The 15,802-nt window shown below is 43.3% G+C and overlaps 1 protein-coding gene across 3 annotated transcripts in view; it reads left to right on the top strand.

The window, feature by feature from the left end:
- Nucleotides 1-6,704: 6,704 nt before the first annotated feature.
- The window catches only part of Scaf11 (SR-related CTD associated factor 11), a 44,982-nt gene continuing 35,884 nt past the window's right edge, over nt 6,705-15,802 (top strand). For all 3 annotated transcript variants that reach the window (XM_075960460.1, XM_075960461.1, XM_075960459.1), the window contains exon 1: nt 6,705-6,933. The gene's annotated coding sequence lies outside the window, so the exon portion shown is untranslated. The remainder of the gene's footprint in view (nt 6,934-15,802) is intronic.

Genomic DNA, 15,802 nt, shown 5'->3' with positions numbered 1-15,802 from the left:
CTAATACATCCACCCCCCTGTTAATGGAGTTTGAATGTCTAATTAATAGTGTACTGTATTTTGAAAAGTCTGTTCTTTCGCCATTGAACTGACTTTGAGTATTTCCAAAACCCAATCTGTCACATTTGCCTCTCACATCTCTCTGTCCTGTCCCCATGTAGCAGTGTGTCTATTCTTTCACTGGTAGGTAGTAATTGGCTGGGTCCCTGACGTTTCAGAGTTAGGCTCATGAAAGGAAATCCCTCCCGTTTTGTTTGCTTTTCTAGCTTTGTGCAGGTTATCTTTATGTCTTTGTCTTTATCTCGAACATTATCTTTTCCAGACATATCAGAACAGAGCCACTGCCAAGCCTGGGGGATTCTAAACTAAGAAAAAAAATCAATTAAAAGTGCTTGAGAAAGGAAACTAAACTTGGACTAGCTGACGAAACATGAAGTGCAACAGACGGAGCTGTTAAAGACTTAAGAAAGGGTGGAAAATTTAAGAGGCTTTTTTTCTCTAAATAACGGTGGGAAAAGTAGCATTATTGGTACTACCACTGTGGACCCATCTATGATTGCCAGTTCAAAAATTGAGTCAGCTACCTGCTTGGTTTGTAAAACTATTATCCAACCTCTTATAGTCCCCTGTCACAACAGAGTTCTAACTCTCCTAAAATTAATGTACCAAGACATCCAAATGAGCACATGCTTTGCAAACAGAATAACCGAAGACGTGGGATTTCAACTTAACGATAATGTCTGTGACGAGAATCATCACAAGACAATCTACTGCAGTCCACGGTAGTTTCATCGGTAAAATACACAATGACATTTTACTTACTTGTAAAGAAAAATGAAACGGTGCAATGTTCAGGAAATTGATAGATCTAGAAAGTGGATAAATTTTACAAGACACATGTTTCTAGAAAGAACGGGTGCTGAAATGATGGAGGTTATGCTCTTTTGTCCTGATCTCACCCTGCCTCCATTTGTGTCTGCACAGGAGCTTTTAATCCCCTAAATGCCCTGAACCTTGTCAATACATTCAGGACTTTCAATGACCCTGACCCTGACCAGATGTATAACCAAAATACCTGCTGAATGTATAGTCAAAGCAAATGTCACCATGCCCCCCCTTACCTGTACCTGACGTTGTGCTTTTGTGGTTCCTGGCCTAATAAACACAGTGCCCCTGAACTAAAATGCCAAGCATTATTCTGAAGCCATACCCTGCTCTTGGTCACTGGACACACCCAACAAACAGCCCAGAAAAACAGAAAAGTTTTGTGTGCCTAAAAACAGTTAAGAAGTGAAAAGATGTCTGTGTTCTTACAGATGCTCTAGCTCTCAGAGTTTGCCACCTCCAAAACGTCCCCCGCTGAAGGTCAGTGACCTCTCTGGAGCCCCTGATGGAATGTAATCCACAGACCCCCCCCCATGAACCTGTAGGACATGAGGGTGGGGGAAGGTTAAAAACTGCAAAATTCTGCCAGGTGGTGGGGGCACACCTTTAATCCTAACACTCAGGAGGCAGAGGCAGATGGGTCTCTGAGTTTAAGAACAGCCTGGTCCTACAGAGTGAGTTCTAGGCCAGCCAGGGTTACACAGAGAAACCCAGTCTCAAACAAACAAACAAACAAACACAACCAAAAACCCTGTAAGATTTGAAAGAGAGAAAAAGTTTGTTTAAAACTTGTGGCAAAAAAAAAAACGGTTGATTGTAGCATGAATAATAAAAACCCAGAGACAGATATCAGAAAATAATAAATAAAAACCGAGAGACAGATACCAGAAAATAAAAACCTAGAGACAGATATCAGAAAATAGAATAAAATATCAGAAAATAATAAAACCCAGAAACAGATATCAGAAAATAAAAACCTAGAGACAGATATCAGAAAAGCAAAGCAGCCAAGCCACTAGAGAGCTCTACCTCTATGAAATGTTCAGACTGAAAGAAAACGTGCTCCTGTCTCATCCTGCCTTATAGTCCTCTCCAGTGCTGGCATTAAAGGTGTGCACCACCACTACCCTGTCTCTATGGCTAACTAGTGCAGCTGCTGGAGGAAGGTGTGGGCCACCACTGCTTGGTCTGTATGGCTGACTAGCATGGCTGTTTTGTGTTCTGGTCTTCAGGCAAGCTTTATTTATTAAAATACAAATGAAATACCACTACATCTGGTCATCCCTTCTTGTGGCTTACTTAAAGGCACATGGAAGAAGGAAGCTCTTGGTGTTTGCCTGCTTACTTTCACCCTTTACTGGCAAGGTCATATGCCGAGGTGTTACTTTGCGGGAATTAGAACCTAATTCTTCAGGATTCCAACAAAGACTGAAGAACAGCTGAGACATCCAGGCTTTCGGACTGAACACCTACTGAATTCGTGGCCTTTCCACCAGAAAATAGTCATTGTTGGAATAGCCGGGCCACAGCCTGAAGCCACAGTAATACATCCTCTTTTGGTGTATGAGCAAAGGACTCTGTCCTGCTTCAGAAATATTGGCATAACCATGTTTACTGCTGCTTTGTTCACACAAGCTAAGACACGGAAAGAGCCCAGATGTCCATCAAGTGGTGACCGGACAAGGAAAACGTGTTGCGTACACACAATGAGATTTTCTTCAGCTGTAAAGAAAGCACTACAAAAATGCAGGAAAATGGATGGAGCTTTAAAAGTATTTAACCAAGTAACCAGGAGCAGAAAGTCAAATGCTGTGTGTTCTCTTGTGGATCACAACTTTGGGCCTTTGGTTTAAGTTGGGATGTCTCTAGAAACCTGTATCTTCTGCAGCCAAGATTTCATTCTGATGGCCAATGCATTGCCTATAGTTCACTAGTTGGTCAATAACAGTAGGGCTTTGGTTGTTACATTCTCAGGGCAATCAAGAACTTGACATAGCAAACTGGCTTTGCTTGCCTTGGAAGATGTCTTTGTCCCACTGTTTGACAATCTTTATCTTTACATCATGGACTAATACATGTTGTGTGATGTTTTACTCTTTTGGCTTTTTGAGGGGCCTACCACCCAGCTCCTAAATAAATCACACACACAGATGCTTATTCTTAGTTATGAATACCCAGGCTTAGCTTGTTTCTTGCCAGTTTTTCTTAAATTACCCTGACTATCTTTTGCCTCTGGGCTTTTATCTTTCTTATTTCTGTATACCTTTCTTTACTTCTTTCTGTATGGCTTGCTGTGTAGCTGGATGGCTGACCCCTAGCATCCTCCTCTCCTTATTCTCTTGCTCCTCTTCTTCCTTGTGTCTCCTGCTAGTTCTATCTATCCTTGTTCCTGCCTTGCTATTAGCCATTCAGCTCTTTGTTAGACCACCAGGCAAAGAATCATGGCAAAGAAGCAAGGCTTCACAGAGTTAAACAAATGCAGCATAAACAAAAGCAACACACCTTATGATAATATTCGCCAACATTCCTTTTCTTGTTCTCTTGCTCCTTTCCTTCCAGATTTCTCCTTCTATGTACACTCTGCCTGCCAGCCCCGCCTATCCTTTCTCCTGCCTCATTATTGGCCATTCAGCTCTTTATTAGACCATCAGGTGTTTTAGGCAGGCAACGTAACACAGCCTCACAGGGTTAAACAAATGCAGCTTAAAGAACGCAACCCATCTTTGCATCATGAGACAAATGTTCCACAGCATAAACGGATGTAACACATCTTAACATAAAGAATATTCCACAACAGTATCACACAGGGTATAATCATTTCTGTGTCTTTGCCAGTGCCCTGGAGGGCTTGCTTTATTGACCACAATGGAGAATGCTCATGGGACACACCCTGACTCCATCTGTGTCTGGCTATGTTGATCAGTGTAAGAGACTGTATGTATGTGGTGGTTCATCTTTCTTGAGTGGAATAATGGCTTTAGTAAAGTCGTATTATTTTGTGAAAATTCCTATAACTGTTCCTTGTAGCATTTGCTTCATTTCTTATATGGACATTACGTATTTGACCATGTGCTGTTCACGAGTCTTAATTGTATGCCTTTGAATTTGTCAATTTTACTGATGCAAACATGCCATGGACATTAAATTTAAAACTTCCTCTGTTATCTAAAAACTGAAGAGGAAAAAACATGATGTTATTTGTTCAAAACTGTAAAGGCATTTGAAGTGACCCCTTTCTCACTTATTCCAAGGTCTTTATGCTATGATTTCTTCTCTTAATGTGAATTTTATTTTGCATTCTATTAATAAAAGACAAAGTATAGCTATTATTTCTGATAAAACTGTCAAGATCGATACATTGCATTCATCGTCAAAGACGCTGCTATGGGTGCCTGTTATGCTACGGAAAGTAAGTTGTCTGGAAAGTGCAACAGAACAATTGTGCATTTTGATGAAGATATTTTTATGTGCATCATTTGTAGTTTTTAGCAAATTTCTTTTGGTGGGCGGATGCAGATATGGCTCAGGCCAATTATTAGCATTTCTCTTCCAGGGGCCCTGGGTGTGAGTCCTAGCACCTACATGGTGGCTCATAACATGTACAAATCCAGCCACAGGGTATCTGACACCTTCTCTTGGCCTGCATGGGCACTGAAAGAATGTGGTACAGATCTACATACTGGTACAACACCCATACACATACAAATAAACTAAATTGTGTGTGTGCATATCCCTGTGAGTGAAGGTATGTGTCCCGTTGTACAAACGTGGAGGTCAGAGGACAACATGGGTGCTGAGTCTTGATCTGCAGGCAGGGTCTGTTGTCATTGAGAACAGGCTAGTTGACAGGCGAGTGTCTGAGGGCTCTCCTCACCTCACTGTGGGAGCACTGGAATTAGACATCTGCCATGGTGCCTGGCTTTACATGGGTCCTGGGGATTCAAGCTCAGATCCTCATTCTTGTGTGGTAAGCGCTTTACTTAACTAGCTATCTCCCCAGCCCTCATTTGTTTTTTTTATAGTTATTTTAATTTATTTAAATTTAAAATATTAACAAGTATGCCAAACTACATCTACTTTATTCATCCATTTAATAGTCCGTTCTTTATTTAAAACTCTGACCCTCTTTATTATAAATTTAAAGAGTTGAAAACAAAGAAAACAACACATTTTTATTATGTAAACACAGTAAAGAGAATACTATCTATAGAAATAGACATGGTCTCTTTTGGGGAGCAAGAGACGACCTATTAGAGAGCACCCTCTGTTAAGTGTATTTTGTAGATGGGGAGAAGGTCGTCAAAGGACAGCTTTAGTGAGGGAGGAGGAATCATTTTTGATGCTGTTACACAACACGATGGCTCTAAATGTTAAATGTTCTTTTGACATATGCACAAACAATAACGTTGAAGCAGGAGAGCAGGAGTTTGAGGGTAGATTGGGTTGGATAGTGAGATTCTGCCTCAGAAAATTCATAAATATATACATCTTCACCAGGAGCTACTCTACAGCTAAGATTCTCTAGGGTGGGTTCCGGAGCTTGGCTGCACACAGGAAGGCTAAACTTCAGCCGTTGGATGGTTAACAGGGCCTTTTATTTGATTCTGTCACGTAACCTTTTCAACAAGTTTTCAGAGTCTCCTAATCACCAGCCTTAACTGTCTTTACTACCGGGGAAGGTCCTTCAGAGGGGTTCGGTTTCATCAGAATAAAGTATTTTAGCACCCCTAGATCATTGCTCCCTCAAAAACCGCCAAACAGCAGCACCATCAAATCCCCAAACTTCCTATGAAGATAACGCACGGCAAAACTGCAGACTTTGGGAGAGACAAGGCTGCCATTCACGCATCCCTGCAGCAGCATTTTACCCAGTGCCTTGTAGGTGCTCGGCTCTGTGAAGAGCTTGGTGAGACACCATCGCACTCTTCAGTGTGACGTGACGGGATCTGAGCAGGCAAGCAGCACACGATGAAGGTGCTAGGGAAGCGCCCAGATCAGAGAGCTGGGGACGTGGCAAGCAGCAGTCTGGGAGAACGCGGGCTCGAAGAGAGGAGGGAACAGCTCGGGTCGAGGTGACCCGGGGACAGCAGCGCGCGTGGACAGCAAGAGTACAACGAGAAAAGGCAAGATCGTGGGGTAGGGGACGAAAGAGCCAGCGACCGACGAGAAGCCAGTAAAAAAAAAAAAAAACTCCTCCGGGGTGAAACAAAAGATCCGAGGATGCTCCAGGGCAGGACGTCGCAGAGTGACTGGAAGCCACCACCCTAGAGCGGAGGCGCTTAAAGCCAGCCGTGCTCGTCTAGCCACGGTGACGCCAGCTCGGGACGCGGGAGGATGCCCGGGACTGGCGGGCCGCCGCGCACGTGCACAGCAGGGCTGCATACGGCCTCCGCGCCAACAACGCACGAACTCTTCCCAGGCTCTGCTACTGCAGCCAGGGCCGCGGTCTCTCAGAGACATCTTTATTGTCCCCGCGGACCCGGCCGGGAAGCCCACCACGGAGAGCGGCAGGGAAGGCGGGCGGGCTGCGCAGGCGCGCAGCGCTCCGGGCGGCAGCGGGGGCGGGGCGAGAGGAAGGTTTCCCAGAAGCCTCGGCCACTCGCCGCCGCCGGAGCTCCCGCTCTCGGGCCGCGCGGCGTGCCCCGCCCACCACGTCGGTCCGTTGCCTTCGTAGTTCCGGGCGCCCCCTGGAGGTCCGGTCGAGCACTGCGGCGCCCGCGAGCAGCCAGCGTGCGGCAGGTCCGCCCGCGTCGTCACCACCGCGCGCCGACCTGTGGCGGCGCGGCTGAGCCCCGCGGAGGGAGGGAGGGACGAAAGAGGGAGGGAGAGGGGGAGGCCGCCCGACACGGCGGGGGAGGGGAGCGGCGGTGGCGCAAGCGGCGCTGTCCGGGTCCACGGCTTCGTGGCTGCGTGCTCCCGACCGGGCCGGCTGAACCCGCGGGCTCGGACGAGTCCATGGTGCGGAACTTAGCGGCGGACTGACTGACGGGAGAGCTGGCCTCCTGCGCTGGCGCGGCCGCCGGAACGACGCCTGGACCTCGGCCTGAGGTAAACACGGGGCCGGCCCGGGGAGAAGACGGACGGGGCTGGGGCGCAGCGCGGCAGGCGGGCGAGCTGGGGCGCGGGCCGGGCGGCGGGAGGGCGGGCAAAGTTTGGGGTTCGCGCGCGGCTCGGGCGGCGCCTGGCGCTGCGAGCAAAGTTGGAGCCGCGGCCCCGGGCAGCGCCGGCGGCCGCGCGGGGTGGAGGTCCCGTGTGTGCGCGGGGCCTAGGCGCGGGCTGCCGGGCCTCGGCGGAGCCAGGAAGGGGCTCCAGGCCAGGGCCGCAGCCGCTCCCCCACCCACAGTGGAAACGTGTCGGCCGGGCTTCCGGGCGCTCCCAGGCTGGCCGCTTTACCCCGGAGTGCGCGTCGATCGCCGAACCTCCCAGCCCGCTAGTGAAACCAAACTTCACTGCGCTGTGACCTCCCCAGCGCCTGACGGAGGAAGAGCCGGCGCCTCGGCTCGCTCGGCCTTTCCCTCAAATGCCCTCCGCTGCCGCCTCCCACCTCCCCCACCTCCACCCCGCCTCGTTTTTAAACCCGCTGCCCGGGCTGCCGACGGACTCCCCGGCCGAGAGATCAAAACTAAAGTAATCGCTCACCCCGCTTTAGACTTAGGGATTTTTGTGCCAGGTCGTCTGCACGTTATTCTGAAAATTTAATTGAAAAGACACCTGGTTGTGATTGATGAAAACATTCCCAGATTGAAATGGCGAGTTAAGATGTCCATGTGTCAATATATACAATGCCGTATTTACATTAGTATATAGTTAGCCGTCTTCGTGTGTGATGTAGTAAACAATGCATAATGTAAGTTTTACACATTAGTTGTACTGTGTGAAATGTCGTTCTTAGGATGTCTGATCACAGCTTTTTTCATTCATTTTGGATTACATTGACACCGTCCTTATGCTAGCGTGACCTAAGACATGTAGGCAAAACTGATGAAGTTTTTAGTATGCCTTGACTAATAGAAGCTCCCCCAGTTTGGGCAGTTTTCTCCGAATTTTGGGAAAGGGACATTAATACGTGTATTTTTCTCGTTTTCAAGGAAACGATAACTCGTGCATGGCTGTTTGCCACAGCAGCAAAACACTGAAGGTAGTAGATTCTTGGCCTTTGTAGTTTACTGGCAGTAAAATTTTAATTGTAATCCTGCCTCTCCAGACCAAGTCGTTTCTATCCTGCTTTGGCACTTGGCCTGACCATTTCACTGTTTTGCTATTAAAATCTGAAGGAAAAAGTTATTGTTAATTTCACCTAATCAGACTGGGGAAACGAAATTTTGAAAGTATCTTTGGATTCGTGGTATACTAGACTATCAAAGATAATATGAACTCATCTGCCTTTTGTTTATGCAGTCAGGTTTTCAAAGATCAACGGTTCTTCCTGTAGCTTCACTTTTGCATTAGTGTTTTTGTTTGTCGGTGCTTGTAAATAAGTAAACAGTCATTCACTTCCACTATAGTGGACTTTGCCTTTCAAATTGAAGTACATTTTAAGTTTTCAGTTGGGTAAAACTTGAACGCTGCCCTTCTGTAAATACACTCAGTCCGAAAAGACATTCTTCAATATAACAGAGGAGAAAAATGCAAAAGAAGAAAATGTAAAATTATGTTCCTTAAAAACGTGGTATAGAGAAACTTTAAGAAGAATTTTCTTCCTGGAATTCCTTCATGTGGTTATAGGCCTCCTATCAGGGGTACTTAGTTTTCTCATCATACTTGGAGCACTGATTGGATGAAAACTCGTCCTATTAGCCAGATAGGGATAAGGTACACCTATCATGCTGCTGCTGCTGTGTCCCATACCTTTAGTAATGAAGTATAGTGGTAACCATCCATCAGCCTGGAGCACTGTGCGTTTTAGGTACTTGAGTGCAAGAGAGCTGTAAAACCATACTTAGGGGGTGTGTGTTCAGGTAATAAAAGCTAGTTAAAAAGTCTTGTACACTGTCCACCCCAACTTCTGCTCCTGTCTTTCAGTGATGTAAATTGCTTCTGCCTTACTTTGCTGAAAATCAGGTAAAGTTCATGGCCTTGAACTTGTGGTCTTCCTGCCTCTGCCTCCCAAGTGCTGGGATTACAGTTGTACTAGTTTTAAAGCCTAGATCATTTTTTTTTTTTTAAAAAAATTCTTTATTTTTCTATATCCATGGAGGCCAGAAGAAGGTGTAGGATCTCCAGTTGTGAACCACCAGATGTGGGTATTGGGAACTGAATTCTGGTTCTCTAGAAGAGCAGCAAGTATTGTTAACTGCTTAGCCATCTTTTTGGTCCCCAAACCAAAATCTACTCCCTCCCCCCAAGACAAGGTTTCTCTGTGTATTTATAGTGCCTGTCCTGGAACTCACTTTGTAGACCAGGCTGGCCTCTAGGTCAACAGAGATCCACCTGCCTCTGCTTCCCGAGTGTTGGGATTAAAGCATGCACCACCACTGCCTACCTCCAAATTTTTACTTTGTGTCTGAGCAGTGGTGACTGTAGGAAACCCTAGAGCTGAGAGTTAAAACAGTCAGTATGGAAGCTGTTCTCTGGTGTCAGTGTGTGTGCTGTGGTCCCCTCCGCCCCAGCACAATAGTAATAAGTACGCTGGAAAAAATAGACCCGGTATCACTTGAATTTTATTCCTAAGAATTTCATTTGAATTGTGTCTTTCTTTTCTTTGTTTTTTTTCGAGACAGGGTTTCTCTGTAACTTTGAAGCTTGTCCTGGAACTAGCTCTTGTAGACCAGATTGGCCTCTGCCACCACTGCCCTGCTTCTCTTCTTTTTTTCTTTTTACATTATGGCACAATAAAATTTCAGTGTGAGAATTTTAAAAATACCAACATCTCTTGCTTGGAAAATAACTTCCTAAAACAACAACACCGCTTGCTTATCTTTGAGAGCCCACAGTCTTTAACATTGAGCAGCCAGAACGAGCCATTTGTATTATTAGATTGTGTTACTTACCTTCTCAAAAGGCTTTTTTCTTAGTCTAGTAGAATCTGTAGTTCTCACTGTGGCCTTCTCGTAACTCTAAGTTTCTCAAGTCTCTTGTCTGACTTCATCTCGTTACGTTTTCTCCAAGCCCATTTCTCCGATGCTGCTGAGGTGTTCTCTAACTCTTCCTTATGAATCAGCATCCCCTCCCTTCTCCCCATGTTTCCCATTATAGTTTATGTCAGTTTTCCCCGTGGCATTTTATCACTTTCTCACATACAATTGTTAATTTACTAACAAGACTTTTGTGGGTTTTTTCAGTCTAATGCAACTTCTATGAGAACAGAGTTTTTCTTAATGCTTTTTATATTATATTTACTTATATTGCATGTGTATACACATCTGCAAATACAGCCCATGAATGAAGTTCAGAGGACAACTTGAGGAAGTGACTTCTCTCTTATTTTGGACCTTAGGGATCAAACTCAAATCACCAGTCTTTAGCATCAAGTGCCTGTATCTGCTGAGTCATCTCACTGGCCCAGGGTTTGTCATTTTGTCACTGTTTTATTCCTAAAAATTTGAACAGTGTCCAGCATTATAGTAGGTAAATGATATTTAGAGGATTCATATGATTTTTGTTGTAACTATTAAAACTAGTATTATGGTTTTTAAAGTTTAGTAAATTATTTACATTTGTGTGTATAAACCACGTTCAGATAGAGTCCATGTTTTTGTTATTACTTATTATATGTGCACACATGTATGTGTAGCTGAGTGTCTGTTCTTGTGGGTGTCTGCGTAGGCCAAAACTGTTGTTACAGGTGTTTGTGAGCCACTTGCCATAGGTGCTGGGATCTGAACTCTGGTCCTCAATATTGAATAACAAATGCCTTCTACTGCTGAGCCATCCCTCTAGCCCAGGAGTCCTTTTAAAAAGAAGAGTGACAGCTTTTTAATATAGAAACCCTTGAATAAAAGCAAAGTGATGTAACTGTCTTTTTGTCTTTAAAAAAAAAGTTCCTGTAGAGGTTGTGTTTGCTGTATTTTTGGTAGTTCAGTAGGGTAGATAGGACTGCCATTCTGATGATCTGTCTTGAATGGAAGGAGAGGTAGCAGTAGTGAGAATGGGAAGATAAATCTGGAGGCTTTTAGCAGTAGTCTGGGGAGATGAAAAACCTTGAATAGATAATTGAAACAATAGATATGCATGAAATTGTCTAGGGGTGGGAATAACTAGGAAGAAAAGAGAGATGCCCTAGAATGGAAACACAGTGGCCTTAACAAATTTACTGGAAGAATGTGAGCTCCCAAAGAGCACTGAAGGTCAGAGAAGCAGGAGTTGAGTGTGTTGTTACAGAAGCCACAGAGAAGTCTCAAGGGGAGTGTAGTCAGTAAGGTCAAATGTGGATGGGAGCTGGTTAAAAGTCACTTTTGTTTTTGTTCCCTATAGCAGTACAAAACTCAATGGCTTAATGAGCAGGTAGGAATTAAAGTTTATTTTCTAATTGGTGTTTGTGTAATTGCTCTACTAATTCTAACAGAACTGAAATCAGTTTAAGAAGTTATCCACAGTAGAGAAGACACCTAATGTTAATCAAATAATTACTGTTAGGTTACTGTAGATATTTCACCTTTTAGTTGTAGATATTGCATAAATTCTATTCAGTAGCTTTGTAATATTAGATGTATTAGTCTATTATAGAAATTATTTTTGAGTTTCTAGAGAGATTGAATATATTAGAGTATCTGCTTCATATCTGTATGTAGGACCGTCTAAAGTTGGGCTATAAATAGTCATTATTATCAGTTGTCCTTCCCACCTGTAGACCATTGCCATCCAGTAGACATTTCTGTGATGCAAATACCATGTATCTCCATTGCCTACTATAGTAGCTGATAGCAATAAGAAATCTGGCCAGTGTAATTGGGGAACTGATGAGTATGGTGGTCATAGATGAGAAGTTACTGAAAATAGTATTGGTGATTTAGTTTAGTTGTAGAGCACTTGCTTAACAGGTACAAGTTTTTTTTTTTTTTAAATCTCTAGTGTCAGAAGAAAAAACATGTGAAAATGTTCACTCTTAAGCAGTGGTTCTCAACCTTCCTAATGCTGCAGTCCTTTAATACAGTACAGTTTCTCATATTGTGGTGACTCCTAACCATAGCATCATCTTCATTGCTACTTCACTGTGTGATATTTTCTTTGTGCTTTTAACAGATAGAGCTTGCCTGAACATTAAAGTGCAGAGCCATACTAGTTAGCCATAGAGGCGAGGCAGTGGTGGCACACACTTTTAATTCCAGCACTCAGGAGACTTGCAGTTGGAGTTCTGTGAGTTCAAGGCCACCCTGAGATCGAATCTAAAAGAGAAACAGCCAAGAGCCACGGTGGCTCAGACCCTCAATCCCAGAACTAGGGAGGTGGAGACAGGAAGTGATTGGGTTGTGAGGAGAGAGAAATATGAAGTGGGAGGAGACAGGAGCTCAGGATCCAGTCTGAGGTTCTGTAGAGAGGACATTCAGTCTGAGGAGTCTGTAGAGACAGGTTCTTGTCCGCTTGGTTCTAAGGATTTCGTAGAGGTAAGAACTCTAGTGGCCGGCTGCTCTGCTTCTCTGATCTTTCAGCTTTCACCCCTTAATATCTGACTCCGGGTTTTTATTATTAAGACCAATTAGAAATTGTGCAACACTTCACAACTATAATTTTGCTACTGTTGTGAATTGTAATGAAAATGTTTGATAGGCAGAATATCTGATATTTGACCCTGTAAAAGGGTTTCTGCCCCCTAAAGAGGTTATGACTGATAGGTTGAGAAACAGCGTTCCAAAGTACTGCTTTGATTGCATACCACTTTTAGATGATGTAAGTTTTGTAAGTTACTTAAAAATTGCAAACTTTGAGGGCTGGAGAGATGGCTCAGCAGTTATGAGCACTGACTGCTCTTCTGGAGGACCCGGCTTCAATTCCCAGCATCCACATGGCAGCTCACAACTGTCTGTAACTCCAGTTCTAGGGGATCTGAAACCTTGACACCTATGCACACAAAATAAAGTTAAATGAATTATTTAAAATGCAAACTTTCAGAAGATTTGTAAATCTACTGTAAACATTTCCCCTCAGAACTACTTGAGATTCAGTTGCAGATGCATTCTATTAATCATCTCAAACAAATACAGGAACAAGGACTTTCTGTTACGTTATTATTTTGTGTGTGTGTGTGGTTTTTGTTGTTGTTTTGAGACAGGGTCTTTCTAAGTAGCCCTGACTGCCCTTGAACTCACTCTGTAGACCAGGCTGGCCTCGAACTTGGAGATTGCCTTCCTCTGCCTTCCAAATGCTGGGATTAAAGGCCTGTGCTGCCATCACCTAACAGTTCTTGCTTAATGTAATACACTCACTCGACACACAAATCTGAGAATCACTCAGGTCTCTGTGCTTGTAAGGCAGGGACTTTTAACACTTAAAGACTTCTCCTTATCCCTTCAGGCAGTGGTTCTCAAGCTGTGGATCACAGTCCCTTTGGGGCTTGCACACCAGATATCCTGCATATCAGATATTTGCAATATAATTATAACAGTAGCAAAATTACAATTATGGAGTAACTATGAAATTTGTGATTGGGGATCACCACACCATGAGGAACTGTATTAAAGGGTCTCAGCATTTGGAAGGTTGAGAACCACTTACTGCCTTAACACAGTGTTTCAATGATTAGTGTTGGTATTTTTATGTTTGCAGTGAGCTTCTAATGTAAGAGGCTCTTTGCCTGATACAACCGTAGGCATATTGCATTGAACAGACTTGCTGCTGGTTTGTTGATTTTTGTGAGGGTTAGGTCTACGATAGATCATGGTCCATATCTTTGCCAAGCATCATCTTAATCAGATGCTCTTCTGTCACCCAGTGTTCTTTCTTTCTCTAACTAGTTTTCTGTAGTTTGTTTTCCCTTGCTTGCTGCTGTGTTAATCTCAAAACTAGTACTTTCCATTCCCCCCCCTTCTCTCTCTCACCTGTACCTACTGCTTTCTTAAGCACATTTGATTGAATTATTTCTGAAAATGTGTTAGAATACTTTTCCTTTACACCTCTTTAAAAAATATTTATTTATTTATTTATTTATTTTGTATATAATATTCTGTCTGTGTGTATGTCTTCAGGCCAGAAGAGGGCACCAGACCTCATTATTGATTTTTGTGAGCCACCATGTGGTTGCTGGGAATTGAACTCAGGACCTTTGGAAGAGCAGGCAATGCTCCTAACCACTGAGCCATCTCTCTAGCCCTCCTTTACTCTTATTAAAGTCAGTGGTTACTCCCTTCTGAATTTCTTAGAAACTCCTTACCTGTATCTCACACTTGGTACTTGTATATGCAGTTTTGTTATTTTCTGTATTGTGTTTCTCTAACTCCATGTCAAAAAAGGGTACCGTATCTTAATCTACATTGTCTTTATTTCCAATGTATTGTATGAGAGAAAAAGTTATATGATTCCCAGAGCAATGAAATTTATAAATTATATATGGTATTTTGTTGTAAATACAGTTGTGGCACTGTTATATATGACTGATAATCTGTAAAATGTTTTTATAAAGCCAGTGTTGTAATGGAGAGTAAATGTTAATAACGTCAAGAAAAATTGTAAGCCGTCATTTTCTTGAGCCCTTATTGTGAAAGAACTTTTCAGGTAGGGCGACTTAGTGCAATGCACTGTATGTCTATAAGAACATGTACTTAGACAGCGACATACGTGAGTGTGGTACATGAACAGTACTCGTCTTTATTGCTTCAAAACTGATAACAGAGGGCAGGAACTTCTGATGGCTGCCTTTTCAGAGGACCTGGGTTCAATTCTCAGCATTCATATGGTGGCTCACAACCAGCTATAACTACAGTTCCAGGGCTGCTACCTCTTGGTCTTTGTGGGCATCAGGCACATGATCCACAGACTTACATGGGCAGAACAGCCATATACATTTTAAAAAAAATCCTAAAACTGCCATAGAAATAGTAAAATTAACTATCAGGGAAGCCAATATAATTAAGCTTTAAAGTAAGTTTAAAAATGCATTTCATATTAACAAGCTACCCCAGCTTTCTTGAGTATTATTTGTGTGGCATGTTTTTCCCTATTTTATGGAAAAAGACACTTATACTTTCTATGTCTTTGCACATAAAGTGAGTTTCTTATGGAGATATAATTCAATTCTCTGTTTTTATGTCTCTACCTGTTTCTGTTCTTGTTCTTTGTCTCTCTCTGTCTCTCTCTCTGTCTCTCTCTCTGTCTCTCTCTGTCTCTCTCTCTCTGTCTCTCTCTCTCTCTCTCTCTCTCTCTCTCTTTGTGTGTGTGTGTGTGTGTGTGTGTGTGTATGTGTATGGGAGGGAAGGAGGGAGGGAGGCCTGTTAGAGGACAGTCTAAGGTTCTCTCCTTTTCCCTTGTTTGAGACAGATGGATAAGTGGGGAGATGAGAGAAGGAACACAGTGATGACTTTTTCTAGGGGATGTGGCTAGGGAAGAGGAACACTGAGAAGCTGTTAAGCTGAGAGGGAGTAGTTTCTCTTGAGGGGGAGTAGTTTCTCTTTTGGGATGATAGAAATGTTTTTAAACTTGATAGGGCACATTCTCTTTTATTTGTTGTTGGGCTTGGAACTTTTTATTTTTTTAACGTTGAATACAAAATGCTAAGTTTTATCGTGTGTCTGTCTGCTCACTTGTTCCTGTTTCTCACTACTTCCCCGTTTTTCCCTACTGGTTTCCTTCTAGTTTTCCCTTTTGTTTTTTTTTAATTTCATCTATTACCTTGTTTCCTGCTTTCTTGAGATCTCTTCTTTCTATCTCTTGATTCCCTTTCTATTTTGATGACCTGTGAACACACATGTGTACACACACACACTCATTTACGTTCCATGTATGGAAGAAAACACTGTGTGTTTTCTTTTTCACTTAACATAATGAT

This window comes from Microtus pennsylvanicus, chromosome 2 (genome assembly GCF_037038515.1).
Source record: "Microtus pennsylvanicus isolate mMicPen1 chromosome 2, mMicPen1.hap1, whole genome shotgun sequence".
NCBI lineage: Eukaryota > Metazoa > Chordata > Mammalia > Rodentia > Cricetidae > Microtus > Microtus pennsylvanicus.
This window is presented reverse-complemented; position numbering and strand designations above follow the sequence as displayed.